Genomic DNA, 14246 nt, shown 5'->3' with positions numbered 1-14246 from the left:
CTCCAATGTATCCCTGCAAAGTTTGGTGAAGATCTGAGTATGTCGTTTTTGACCTTATCTGGAACATCCTTTCTGAAAATTTGAAAATTCTTAAAAAATTCGTCGAAAATCTTGATGTCTCCAATCTCTTGTTTTGTACGTTTTTTCCACGTGTCTTGACATCCAATGTATCCCTGCAAAGTTTGGTGAAGATCTGAGTATGTAGTTTTTGACCTTATATGGAACCTCCTTTCTGAAAATTTGAAAATTCTCAAAAAATTCGTCCATAATCTTGATGTCTCCAATCTCTTGTTTTGTACGTTTTTTCCACGTGTCTTGACATCCAATGTATCCCTGCAAAGTTTGGTGAAGATCTGAGTATGTAGTTTTTGACCTTATATGGAACCTCCTATCTGAAAATTTGAAAATTCTTAAAAAATTCGTCCAAAATCTTGATGTCACCAATCCTATGTTTTGTATGTTTTTTCCACGTGTCTTGACATCCAATGTATCCCTGCAAAGTTTGGTGAAGATCTGAGTATGTAGTTTTTGACCTTATCTGGAACCTCCCATCTGAAAATTTGAAAATTCTTAAAAAATTCGACCAAAATCTTGATGTCTCCAATCTTTTGTTTTGTACGTTTTTTCCACGTGTCTTGACACATAATGTATCCATGCAAAGTTTGGTGAAGATCTGAGTATGTAGTTTTTGACCTTATATGGAACCTCCTATCTGAAAATTTGAAAATTCTTAAAAAATTCGTCCAAAATCTTGATGTCTCCAATCTCTTGTTTTGTACGTTTTTTCCACGTGTCTTGACATCCAATGTATCCCTGCAAAGTTTGGTGAAGATCTGAGTATGTAGTTTTTGACCTTATCTGGAACCTCCCATCTGAAAATTTGAAAATTCCTAAAAAATCCGTGCAAAATCTTGATGACCCCAATCTCTTGTTTTGTACGTTTTTTCCACGTGTCTTGACATCCAATGTATCCATGCAAAGTTTGGTGAAGATCTGAGTATGTCGTTTTTGACCTTATCTGGAACCTCCCATCTGAAAATTTGAAAATTCTTAAAAAATTCGTCGAAAATCTTGATGTCTCCAATCTCTTGTTTTGTACGTTTTTTCCACGTGTCTTGACATGCAAAGTATCCCTGCAACGTTTGGTGAAGATCTGAGTATGTAGTTTTTGACCTTATCTGGAACCTCCTATCTGAAAATTTGAAAATTCTTCAAAAATTCGTCGAAAATCTTGATGTCTCCAATCTCTTGTTTTGTACGTTTTTTCCACGTGTCTTGACATCCAATGTATCCCTGCAATGTTTGGTGGAGATCTGAGTATGTAGTTTTTGACCTTATCTGGGACCTCCTATCAGAAAATTTGAAAATTCTTCAAAAATTCGTCCAAAATCTTGATGTCTCCAATCTCTTGTTTTGTACGTTTTTTCCACGTGTCTCGACCTCCAATGTATCCCTGCAAAGTTTGGTGAAGATCTGAGTATGTCGTTTTTGACCTTATCTGGAACATCCTTTCTGAAAATTTGAAAATTCTTAAAAAATTCGTCGAAAATCTTGATGTCTCCAATCTCTTGTTTTGTACGTTTTTTCCACGTGTCTTGACATCCAATGTATCCCTGCAAAGTTTGGTGAAGATCTGAGTATGTAGTTTTTGACCTTATATGGAACCTCCCATCTGAAAATTTGAAAATTCTCAAAAAATTCGTCCATAATCTTGATGTCTCCAATCTCTTGTTTTGTACGTTTTTTCCACGTGTCTTGACATCCAATGTATCCCTGCAAAGTTTGGTGAAGATCTGAGTATGTAGTTTTTGACCTTATATGGAACCTCCTATCTGAAAATTTGAAAATTCTTAAAAAATTCGTCCAAAATCTTGATGTCACCAATCCTATGTTTTGTATGTTTTTTCCACGTGTCTTGACATCCAATGTATCCATGCAAAGTTTGGTGAAGATCTGAGTATGTCGTTTTTGACCTTATCTGGAACCTCCCATCTGAAAATTTGAAAATTCTTAAAAAATTCGTCGAAAATCTTGATGTCTCCGATCTCTTGTTTTGTACGTTTTTTCCACGTGTCTTGACATGCAAAGTATTCCTGCAAAGTTTGGTGAAGATCTGAGTATGTAGTTTTTGACCTCATCTGGAACCTCCTATCTGAAAATTTGAAAATTCTTAAAAAATTCGTCCAAAATTTTGATGTCTCCAATCTCTTGTTTTGTACGTTTTTTCCACGTGTCTTGACATCCAATGTATCCCTGCAATGTTTGGTGAAGATCTGAGTCTGTAGTTTTTGATCTTATCTGGAACCTCCCATCTGAAAATTTGAAAATTCCTAAAAAATCCGTCCAAAATCTTGATGACCCCAATCTCTTGTTTTGTACGTTTTTTCCACGTGTCTTGACATCCAATGTATCCCTGCAAAGTTTGGTGAAGATCTGAGTATGTAGTTTTTGACCTTATCTGGAACCTCCTATCTGAAAATTTGAAAATTCTTAAAAAATTCGTCCAAAATCTTGATGTCTCCAATCTCTTGTTTTGTACGTTTTTTCCACGTGTCTTGATATCCAATGTATCCCTGCAAAGTTTGGTGAAGATCTGAGTATGTCGTTTTTGACCTTATCTGGAATATCCCATCTGAAAATTTGAAAATTGTTAAAAAATTCGTCCAAAATCTTGATGTCTCCAATCTCTTTTTTGTACGTTTTTTCCACGTGTCTTGACATCCAATGTATCCCTGCAAAGTTTGGTGAAGATCTGAGTATGTAGTTTTTGACCTTATCTGGAACCTCCCATCTGAAAATTTGAAAATTCTTAAAAAATTCGACCAAAATCTTGATGTCTCCAATCTTTTGTTTTGTACGTTTTTTCCACGTGTCTTGACACATAATGTATCCATGCAAAGTTTGGTGAAGATCTGAGTATGTAGTTTTTGACCTTATATGGAACCTCCTATCTGAAAATTTGAAAATTCTTAAAAAATTCGTCCAAAAACTTGATGTCTCCAATCTCTTGTTTTGTACGTTTTTTCCACATGTCTTGACATCCAATGTATCCCTGCAAAGTTTGGTGAAGATCTGAGTATGTAGTTTTTGACCTTATCTGGAACCTCCCATCTGAAAATTTGAAAATTCCTAAAAAATCCGTGCAAAATCTTGATGACCCCAATCTCTTGTTTTGTACGTTTTTTCCACGTGTCTTGACATCCAATGTATTCCTGCAATGTTTGGTGAAGATCTGAGTATGTAGTTTTTGACCTTATATGGAAACTCCTATCTGAAAATTTGAAAATTCTTAAAAAATTCGACCAAAATCTTGATGTTCCGAATCCTATGTTTTGTATGTTTTTTCCACGTGTCTTGACATCCAATGTATCCATGCAAAGTTTGGTGAAGATCTGAGTATGTAGTTTTTGACCTTATATTGAACCTCCCATCTGAAAATTTGAAAATTCTTAAAAAATTCGTCCAAAATCTTGATGACCCCAATCTCTTGTTTTGTACGTTTTTTCCACGTGTCTTGACATCCAAAGTATCCCTGCAAAGTTTGGTGAAGATCTGAGTATGTAGTTTTTGACCTTATATGGAACCTCCTTTCTGAAAATTTGAGAATTCTTAAAAAATTCGTCCAAAATCTTGATGTCTCCAATCTCTTGTTTTGTACGTTTTTTCCACGTGTCTTGACATCCAATGTATCCATGCAAAGTTTGGTGAAGATCTGAGTATGTCGTTTTTGACCTTATCTGGAACCTCCCATCTGAAAATTTGAAAATTCTTAAAAAATTCGTCGAAAATCTTGATGTCTCCAATCTTTTGTTTTGTACGTTTTTTCCACGTGTCTTGACATGCAAAGTATCCCTGCAACGTTTGGTGAAGATCTGAGTATGTAGTTTTTGACCTTATCTGGAACCTCCTATCTGAAAATTTGAAAATTCTTCAAAAATTCGTCGAAAATCTTGATGTCTCCAATCTCTTGTTTTGTACGTTTTTTCCACGTGTCTTGACATCCAATGTATTCCTGCAATGTTTGGTGGAGATCTGAGTATGTAGTTTTAGACCTTATCTGGAACCTCCTATCTGAAAATTTGAAAATTCTTCAAAAATTCGTCCAAAATCTTGATGTCTCCAATCTCTTGTTTTGTACGTTTTTTCCACGTGTCTCGACCTCCAATGGATCCCTGCAAAGTTTGGTGAAGATCTGAGTATGTCGTTTTTGACCTTATCTGGAACATCCTTTCTGAAAATTTGAAAATTCTTAAAAAATTCGTCGAAAATCTTGATGTCTCCAATCTCTTGTTTTGTACGTTTTTTCCACGTGTCTTGACATCCAATGTATCCCTGCAAAGTTTGGTGAAGATCTGAGTATGTAGTTTTTGACCTTATATGGAACCTCCTATCTGAAAATTTGAAAATTCTTAAAAAATTCGTCCAAAATCTTGATGTCTCCAATCTCTTGTTTTGTACGTTTTTTCCACGTGTCTCGACCTCCAATGGATCCCTGCAAAGTTTGGTGAAGATCTGAGTATGTCGTTTTTGACCTTATCTGGAACCTCCCATCTGAAAATATGAAAATTCTTAAAAAATTCGTCGAAAATCTTGATGTCTCCGATCTCTTGTTTTGTACGTTTTTTCCACGTGTCTTGACATGCAAAGTATTCCTGCAAAGTTTGGTGAAGATCTGAGTATGTAGTTTTTGACCTCATCTGGAACCTCCTATCTGAAAATTTGAAAATTCTTAAAAAATTCGTCCAAAATCTTGATTTCTCCAATCTCTTGTTTTGTACGTTTTTTCCACGTGTCTTGACATCCAATGTATCCCTGCAATGTTTGGTGAAGATCTGAGTATGTAGTTTTTGACCTTATCTGGAACCTCCCATCTGAAAATTTGAAAATTCCTAAAAAATCCGTCCAAAATCTTGATGACCCCAATCTCTTGTTTTGTACTTTTTTTCCACGTGTCTTGACATCCAATGTATCCCTGCAAAGTTTGGTGAAGATCTGAGTATGTAGTTTTTGATCTTATCTGGAACATCCTATCTGAAAATTTGAAAATTCTTAAAAAATTCGTCCAAAATCTTGATGTCTCCAATCTCTTGTTTTGTACGTTTTTTCCACGTGTCTTGATATCCAATGTATCCCTGCAAAGTTTGGTGAAGATCTGAGTATGTTGTTTTTGACCTTATCTGGAACATCCTTTCTGAAAATTTGAAAATTGTTAAAAAATTCGTCCAAAATCTTGATGTCTCCTATCTCTTGTTTTGTACGTTTTTTCCACGTGTCTTGACATCCAATGTATCCCTGCAAAGTTTGGTGAAGATCTGAGTATGTAGTTTTTGACCTTATCTGGAACCTCCCATCTGAAAATTTGAAAATTCTTAAAAAATTCGACCAATATCTTGATGTCTCCAATCTCTTGTTTTGTACGTTTTTTCCACGTGTCTTGACACATAATGTATCCATGCAAAGTTTGGTGAAGATCTGAGTATGTAGTTTTTGACCTTATATGGAACCTCCTATCTGAAAATTTAAAAATTCTTAAAAAATTCGTCCAAAATCTTGATGTCTCCAATCTCTTGTTTTGTACGTTTTTTCCACGTGTCTTGACATCCAATGTATCCCTGCAAAGTTTGGTGAAGATCTGAGTATGTAGTTTTTGACCTTATCTGGAACCTCCCATCTGAAAATTTGAAAATTCTTAAAAAATTCGACCAAAATCTTGATGTCTCCAATCTTTTGTTTTGTACGTTTTTTCCACGTGTCTTGACACATAATGTATCCATGCAAAGTTTGGTGAAGATCTGAGTATGTAGTTTTTGACCTTATATGGAACCTCCTATCTGAAAATTTGAAAATTCTTAAAAAATTCGTCCAAAATCTTGATGTCTCCAATCTCTTGTTTTGTACGTTTTTTCCACGTGTCTTGACATCCAATGTATCCCTGCAAAGTTTGGTGAAGATCTGAGTATGTAGTTTTTGACCTTATCTGGAACCTCCCATCTGAAAATTTGAAAATTCCTAAAAAATCCGTGCAAAATCTTGATGACCCCAATCTCTTGTTTTGTACGTTTTTTCCACGTGTCTTGACATCCAATGTATTCCTGCAATGTTTGGTGAAGATCTGAGTATGTAGTTTTTGACCTTATATGGAACCTCTTATCTGAAAATTTGAAAATTCTTAAAAAATTCGACCAAAATCTTGATGTTCCGAATCCTATGTTTTGTATGTTTTTTCCACGTGTCTTGACATCCAATGTATCCATGCAAAGTTTGGTGAAGATCTGAGTATGTAGTTTTTGACCTTATATTGAACCTCCCATCTGAAAATTTGAAAATTCTTAAAAAATTCGTCCAAAATCTTGATGACCCCAATCTCTTGTTTTGTACGTTTTTTCCACGTGTCTTGACATCCAAAGTATCCCTGCAAAGTTTGGTGAAGATCTGAGTATGTAGTTTTTGACCTTATATGGAACCTCCTTTCTGAAAATTTGAGAATTCTTAAAAAATTCGTCCAAAATCTTGATGTCTCCAATCTCTTGTTTTGTACGTTTTTTCCACGTGTCTTGACATCCAATGTATCCATGCAAAGTTTGGTGAAGATCTGAGTATGTCGTTTTTGACCTTATCTGGAACCTCCCATCTGAAAATTTGAAAATTCTTAAAAAATTCGTCGAAAATCTTGATGTCTCCAATCTTTTGTTTTGTACGTTTTTTCCACGTGTCTTGACATGCAAAGTATCCCTGCAACGTTTGGTGAAGATCTGAGTATGTAGTTTTTGACCTTATCTGGAACCTCCTATCTGAAAATTTGAAAATTCTTCAAAAATTCGTCGAAAATCTTGATGTCTCCAATCTCTTGTTTTGTACGTTTTTTCCACGTGTCTTGACATCCAATGTATCCCTGCAATGTTTGGTGAAGATCTGAGTATGTAGTTTTTGACCTTATCTGGAACCTCCCATCTGAAAATTTGAAAATTCCTAAAAAATCCGTCCAAAATCTTGATGACCCCAATCTCTTGTTTTGTACTTTTTTTCCACGTGTCTTGACATCCAATGTATCCCTGCAAAGTTTGGTGAAGATCTGAGTATGTAGTTTTTGATCTTATCTGGAACCTCCTATCTGAAAATTTGAAAATTCTTAAAAAATTCGTCCAAAATCTTGATGTCTCCAATCTCTTGTTTTGTACGTTTTTTCCACGTGTCTTGATATCCAATGTATCCCTGCAAAGTTTGGTGAAGATCTGAGTATGTAGTTTTTGATCTTATCTGGAACCTCCTATCTGAAAATTTGAAAATTCTTAAAAAATTCGTCCAAAATCTTGATGTCTCCAATCTCTTGTTTTGTACGTTTTTTCCACGTGTCTTGACATCCAATGTATTCCTGCAATGTTTGGTGGAGATCTGAGTATGTAGTTTTAGACCTTATATGGAACCTCCTATCTGAAAATTTGAAAATTCTTCAAAAATTCGTCCAATATCTTGATGTCTCCAATCTCTTGTTTTGTACGTTTTTTCCACGTGTCTCGACCTCCAATGGATCCCTGCAAAGTTTGGTGAAGATCTGAGTATGTCGTTTTTGACCTTATCTGGAACATCCTTTCTGAAAATTTGAAAATTCTTAAAAAATTCGTCGAAAATCTTGATGTCTCCAATCTCTTGTTTTGTACGTTTTTTCCACGTGTCTTGACATCCAATGTATTACTGCAAAGTTTGGTGAAGATCTGAGTATGTAGTTTTTGACCTTATATGGAACCTCCTATCTGAAAATTTGAAAATTCTTAAAAAATTCGTCCAAAATCTTGATGTCTCCAATCTCTTGTTTTGTACGTTTTTTCCACGTGTCTCGACCTCCAATGGATCCCTGCAAAGTTTGGTGAAGATCTGAGTATGTCGTTTTTGACCTTATCTGGAACCTCCCATCTGAAAATTTGAAAATTCTTAAAAAATTCGTCGAAAAACTTGATGTCTCCGATCTCTTGTTTTGTACGTTTTTTCCACGTGTCTTGACATGCAAAGTATTCCTGCAAAGTTTGGTGAAGATCTGAGTATGTAGTTTTTGACCTTATATGGAACCTCCTATCTGAAAATTTGAAAATTCTTAAAAAATTCGTCCAAAATCTTGATGTCTCCAATCTCTTGTTTTGTACGTTTTTTCCACGTGTCTCGACCTCCAATGGATCCCTGCAAAGTTTGGTGAAGATCTGAGTATGTCGTTTTTGACCTTATCTGGAACCTCCCACCTGAAAATTTGAAAATTCTTAAAAAATTCGTCGAAAATCTTGATGTCTCCGATCTCTTGTTTTGTACGTTTTTTCCACGTGTCTTGACATGCAAAGTATTCCTGCAAAGTTTGGTGAAGATCTGAGTATGTAGTTTTTGACCTCATCTGGAACCTCCTATCTGAAAATTTGAAAATTCTTAAAAAATTCGTCGAAAATCTTGATGTCTCCAATCTCTTGTTTTGTACGTTTTTTCCACGTGTCTTGACATCCAATGTATCCCTGCAATGTTTGGTGAAGATCTGAGTATGTAGTTTTTGACCTTATCTGGAACCTCCCATCTGAAAATTTGAAAATTCCTAAAAAATCCGTCCAAAATCTTGATGACCCCAATCTCTTGTTTTGTACGTTTTTTCCACGTGTCTTGACATCCAATGTATCCCTGCAAAGTTTGGTGAAGATCTGAGTATGTAGTTTTTGATCTTATCTGGAACCTCCTATCTGAAAATTTGAAAATTCTTAAAAAATTCGTCCAAAATCTTGATGTCTCCAATCTCTTGTTTTGTACGTTTTTTCCACGTGTCTTGATATCCAATGTATCCCTGCAAAGTTTGGTGAAGATCTGAGTATGTCGTTTTTGACCTTATCTGGAACATCCTTTCTGAAAATTTGAAAATTGTTAAAAAATTCGTCCAAAATCTTGATGTCTCCTATCTCTTGTTTTGTACGTTTTTTCCACGTGTCTTGACATCCAATGTATCCCTGCAAAGTTTGGTGAAGATCTGAGTATGTAGTTTTTGACCTTATCTGGAACCTCCCATCTGAAAATTTGAAAATTCTTAAAAAATTCGACCAATATCTTGATGTCTCCAATCTCTTGTTTTGTACGTTTTTTCCACGTGTCTTGACACATAATGTATCCATGCAAATTTTGGTGAAGATCTGAGTATGTAGTTTTTGACCTTATATGGAACCTCCTATCTGAAAATTTAAAAATTCTTAAAAAATTCGTCCAAAATCTTGATGTCTCCAATCTCTTGTTTTGTACGTTTTTTCCACGTGTCTTGACATCCAATGTATCCCTGCAAAGTTTGGTGAAGATCTGAGTATGTAGTTTTTGACCTTATCTGGAACCTCCCATCTGAAAATTTGAAAATTCCTAAAAAATCCGTCCAAAATCTTGATGACCCCAATCTCTTGTTTTGTACGTTTTTTCCACGTGTCTTGACATTCAATGTATCCCTGCAAAGTTTGGTGAAGATCTGAGTATGTAGTTTTTGACCTTATATGGAACCTCCTTTCTGAAAATTTGAAAATTCTTAAAAAATTCGTCCAAAATCTTGATGACCCCAATCTCTTGTTTTGTACGTTTTTTCCACGTGTCTTGACATCCAATGTATCCCTGCAAAGTTTGGTGAAGATCTGAGTTTGTAGTTTTTGACCTTATATGGAACCTCCTTTCTGAAAATTTGAGAATTCTTAAAAAATTCGTCCAAAATCTTGATGTCTCCAATCTCTTGTTTTGTACGTTTTTTCCACGTGTCTTGACATCCAATGTATCCATGCGAAGTTTGGTGAAGATCCGAGTATGTCGTTTTTGACCTTATCTGGAACCTCCCATCTGAAAATTTGAAAATTCTTAAAAAATTCGTCGAAAATCTTGATGTCTCCAATCTCTTGTTTTGTACGTTTTTTCCACGTGTCTTGACATGCAAAGTATCCCTGCAACGTTTGGTGAAGATCTGAGTATGTAGTTTTTGACCTTATCTGGAACCTCCTATCTGAAAATTTGAAAATTCTTCAAAAATTCGTCCAAAATCTTGATGTCTCCAATCTCTTGTTTTGTACGTTTTTTCCACGTGTCTCGACCTCCAATGTATCCCTGCAAAGTTTGGTGAAGATCTGAGTATGTCGTTTTTGACCTTATCTGGAACATCCTTTCTGAAAATTTGAAAATTCTTAAAAAATTCGTCGAAAATCTTGATGTCTCCAATCTCTTGTTTTGTACGTTTTTTCCACGTGTCTTGACATCCAATGTATCCCTGCAAAGTTTGGTGAAGATCTGAGTATGTAGTTTTTGACCTTATATGGAACCTCCTATCTGAAAATTTGAAAATTCTTAAAAAATTCGTCCAAAATCTTGATGTCACCAATCCTATGTTTTGTATGTTTTTTCCACGTGTCTTGACATCCAATGTATCCATGCAAAGTTTGGTGAAGATCTGAGTATGTCGTTTTTGACCTTATCTGGAACCTCCCATCTGAAAATTTGAAAATTCTTAAAAAATTCGTCGAAAATCTTGATGTCTCCGATCTCTTGTTCTGTACGTTTTTTCCACGTGTCTTGACATGCAAAGTATTCCTGCAAAGTTTGGTGAAGATCTGACTATGTAGTTTTTGACCTCATCTGGAACCTCCTATCTGAAAATTTGAAAATTCTTTAAAAATTCGTCGAAAATATTGATGTCTCCAATCTCTTGTTTTGTACGTTTTTCCCACGTGTCTTGACATCCAATGTATCCCTGCAATGTTTGGTGAAGATCTGAGTATGTAGTTTTTGACCTTATCTGGAACCTCCCATCTGAAAATTTGAAAATTCCTAAAAAATCCGTCCAAAATCTTGATGACCCCAATCTCTTGTTTTGTACGTTTTTTCCACGTGTCTTGACATCCAATGTATCCCTGCAAAGTTTGGTGAAGATCTGAGTATGTAGTTTTTGACCTTATCTGGAACCTCCTATCTGAAAATTTGAAAATTCTTAAAAAATTCGTCCAAAATCTTGATGTCTCCAATCTCTTGTTTTGTACGTTTTTTCCACGTGTCTTGATATCCAATGTATCCCTGCAAAGTTTGGTGAAGATCTGAGTATGTCGTTTTTGACCTTATCTGGAACATCCTTTCTGAAAATTTGAAAATTGTTAAAAAATTCGTCCAAAATCTTGATGTCTCCAATCTCTTTTTTGTACGTTTTTTCCACGTGTCTTGACATCCAATGTATCCCTGCAAAGTTTGGTGAAGATCTGAGTATGTAGTTTTTGACCTTATCTGGAACCTCCCATCTGAAAATTTGAAAATTCTTAAAAAATTCGACCAAAATCTTGATGTCTCCAATCTTTTGTTTTGTACGTTTTTTCCACGTGTCTTGACACATAATGTATCCATGCAAAGTTTGGTGAAGATCTGAGTATGTAGTTTTTGACCTTATATGGAACCTCCTATCTGAAAATTTGAAAATTCTTAAAAAATTCGTCCAAAATCTTGATGTCTCCAATCTCTTGTTTTGTACGTTTTTTCCACGTGTCTTGACATCCAATGTATCCCTGCAAAGTTTGGTGAAGATCTGAGTATGTAGTTTTTGACCTTATCTGGAACCTCCCATCTGAAAATTTGAAAATTCCTAAAAAATCCGTGCAAAATCTTGATGACCCCAATCTCTTGTTTTGTACGTTTTTTCCACGTGTCTTGACATCCAATGTATCCATGCAAAGTTTGGTGAAGATCTGAGTATGTCGTTTTTGACCTTATCTGGAACCTCCCATCTGAAAATTTGAAAATTCTTAAATAATTCGTCGAAAATCTTGATGTCTCCAATCTCTTGTTTTGTACGTTTTTTCCACGTGTCTTGACATGCAAAGTATCCCTGCAACGTTTGGTGAAGATCTGAGTATGTAGTTTTTGACCTTATCTGGAACCTCCTATCTGAAAATTTGAAAATTCTTCAAAAATTCGTCGAAAATCTTGATGTCTCCAATCTCTTGTTTTGTACGTTTTTTCCACGTGTCTTGACATCCAATGTATCCCTGCAATGTTTGGTGGAGATCTGAGTATGTAGTTTTTGACCTTATCTGGGACCTCCTATCAGAAAATTTGAAAATTCTTCAAAAATTCGTCCAAAATCTTGATGTCTCCAATCTCTTGTTTTGTACGTTTTTTCCACGTGTCTCGACCTCCAATGTATCCCTGCAAAGTTTGGTGAAGATCTGAGTATGTCGTTTTTGACCTTATCTGGAACATCCTTTCTGAAAATTTGAAAATTCTTAAAAAATTCGTCGAAAATCTTGATGTCTCCAATCTCTTGTTTTGTACGTTTTTTCCACGTGTCTTGACATCCAATGTATCCCTGCAAAGTTTGGTGAAGATTTGAGTATGTAGTTTTTGACCTTATATGGAACCTCCCATCTGAAAATTTGAAAATTCCTAAAAAATCCGTCCAAAATCTTGATGACCCCAATCTCTTGTTTTGTACTTTTTTTCCACGTGTCTTGACATCCAATGTATCCCTGCAAAGTTTGGTGAAGATCTGAGTATGTAGTTTTTGATCTTATCTGGAACCTCCTATCTGAAAATTTGAAAATTCTTAAAAAATTCGTCCAAAATCTTGATGTCTCCAATCTCTTGTTTTGTACGTTTTTTCCACGTGTCTTGATATCCAATGTATCCCTGCAAAGTTTGGTGAAGATCTGAGTATGTTGTTTTTGACCTTATCTGGAACATCCTTTCTGAAAATTTGAAAATTGTTAAAAAATTCGTCCAAAATCTTGATGTCTCCTATCTCTTGTTTTGTACGTTTTTTCCACGTGTCTTGACATCCAATGTATCCCTGCAAAGTTTGGTGAAGATCTGAGTATGTAGTTTTTGACCTTATCTGGAACCTCCCATCTGAAAATTTGAAAATTCTTAAAAAATTCGACCAATATCTTGATGTCTCCAATCTCTTGTTTTGTACGTTTTTTCCACGTGTCTTGACACATAATGTATCCATGCAAAGTTTGGTGAAGATCTGAGTATGTAGTTTTTGACCTTATATGGAACCTCCTATCTGAAAATTTAAAAATTCTTAAAAAATTCGTCCAAAATCTTGATGTCTCCAATCTCTTGTTTTGTACGTTTTTTCCACGTGTCTTGACATCCAATGTATCCCTGCAAAGTTTGGTGAAGATCTGAGTATGTAGTTTTTGACCTTATCTGGAACCTCCCATCTGAAAATTTGAAAATTCTTAAAAAATTCGACCAAAATCTTGATGTCTCCAATCTTTTGTTTTGTACGTTTTTTCCACGTGTCTTGACACATAATGTATCCATGCAAAGTTTGGTGAAGATCTGAGTATGTAGTTTTTGACCTTATATGGAACCTCCTATCTGAAAATTTGAAAATTCTTAAAAAATTCGTCCAAAATCTTGATGTCTCCAATCTCTTGTTTTGTACGTTTTTTCCACGTGTCTTGACATCCAATGTATCCCTGCAAAGTTTGGTGAAGATCTGAGTATGTAGTTTTTGACCTTATCTGGAACCTCCCATCTGAAAATTTGAAAATTCCTAAAAAATCCGTGCAAAATCTTGATGACCCCAATCTCTTGTTTTGTACGTTTTTTCCACGTGTCTTGACATCCAATGTATTCCTGCAATGTTTGGTGAAGATCTGAGTATGTAGTTTTTGACCTTATATGGAACCTCCTATCTGAAAATTTGAAAATTCTTAAAAAATTCGACCAAAATCTTGATGTTCCGAATCCTATGTTTTGTATGTTTTTTCCACGTGTCTTGACATCCAATGTATCCATGCAAAGTTTGGTGAAGATCTGAGTATGTAGTTTTTGACCTTATATTGAACCTCCCATCTGAAAATTTGAAAATTCTTAAAAAATTCGTCCAAAATCTTGATGACCCCAATCTCTTGTTTTGTACTTTTTTTCCACGTGTCTTGACATCCAAAGTATCCCTGCAAAGTTTGGTGAAGATCTGAGTATGTAGTTTTTGACCTTATATGGAACCTCCTTTCTGAAAATTTGAGAATTCTTAAAAAATTCGTCCAAAATCTTGATGTCTCCAATCTCTTGTTTTGTACGTTTTTTCCACGTGTCTTGACATCCAATGTATCCATGCAAAGTTTGGTGAAGATCTGAGTATGTCGTTTTTGACCTTATCTGGAACCTCCCATCTGAAAATTTGAAAATTCTTAAAAAATTCGTCGAAAATCTTGATGTCTCCAATCTTTTGTTTTGTAAGTTTTTTCCACGTGTCTTGACATGCAAAG

This window comes from Lepisma saccharinum, unplaced genomic scaffold, assembly GCF_977018435.1.
Source record: "Lepisma saccharinum unplaced genomic scaffold, izLepSacc3.1 HAP1_SCAFFOLD_62, whole genome shotgun sequence".
NCBI classification, from domain to species: Eukaryota; Metazoa; Arthropoda; class Insecta; order Zygentoma; family Lepismatidae; genus Lepisma; species Lepisma saccharinum.
The sequence above is the reverse complement of the archived record's forward strand: the minus strand, read 5'-3'. Positions refer to the sequence as shown.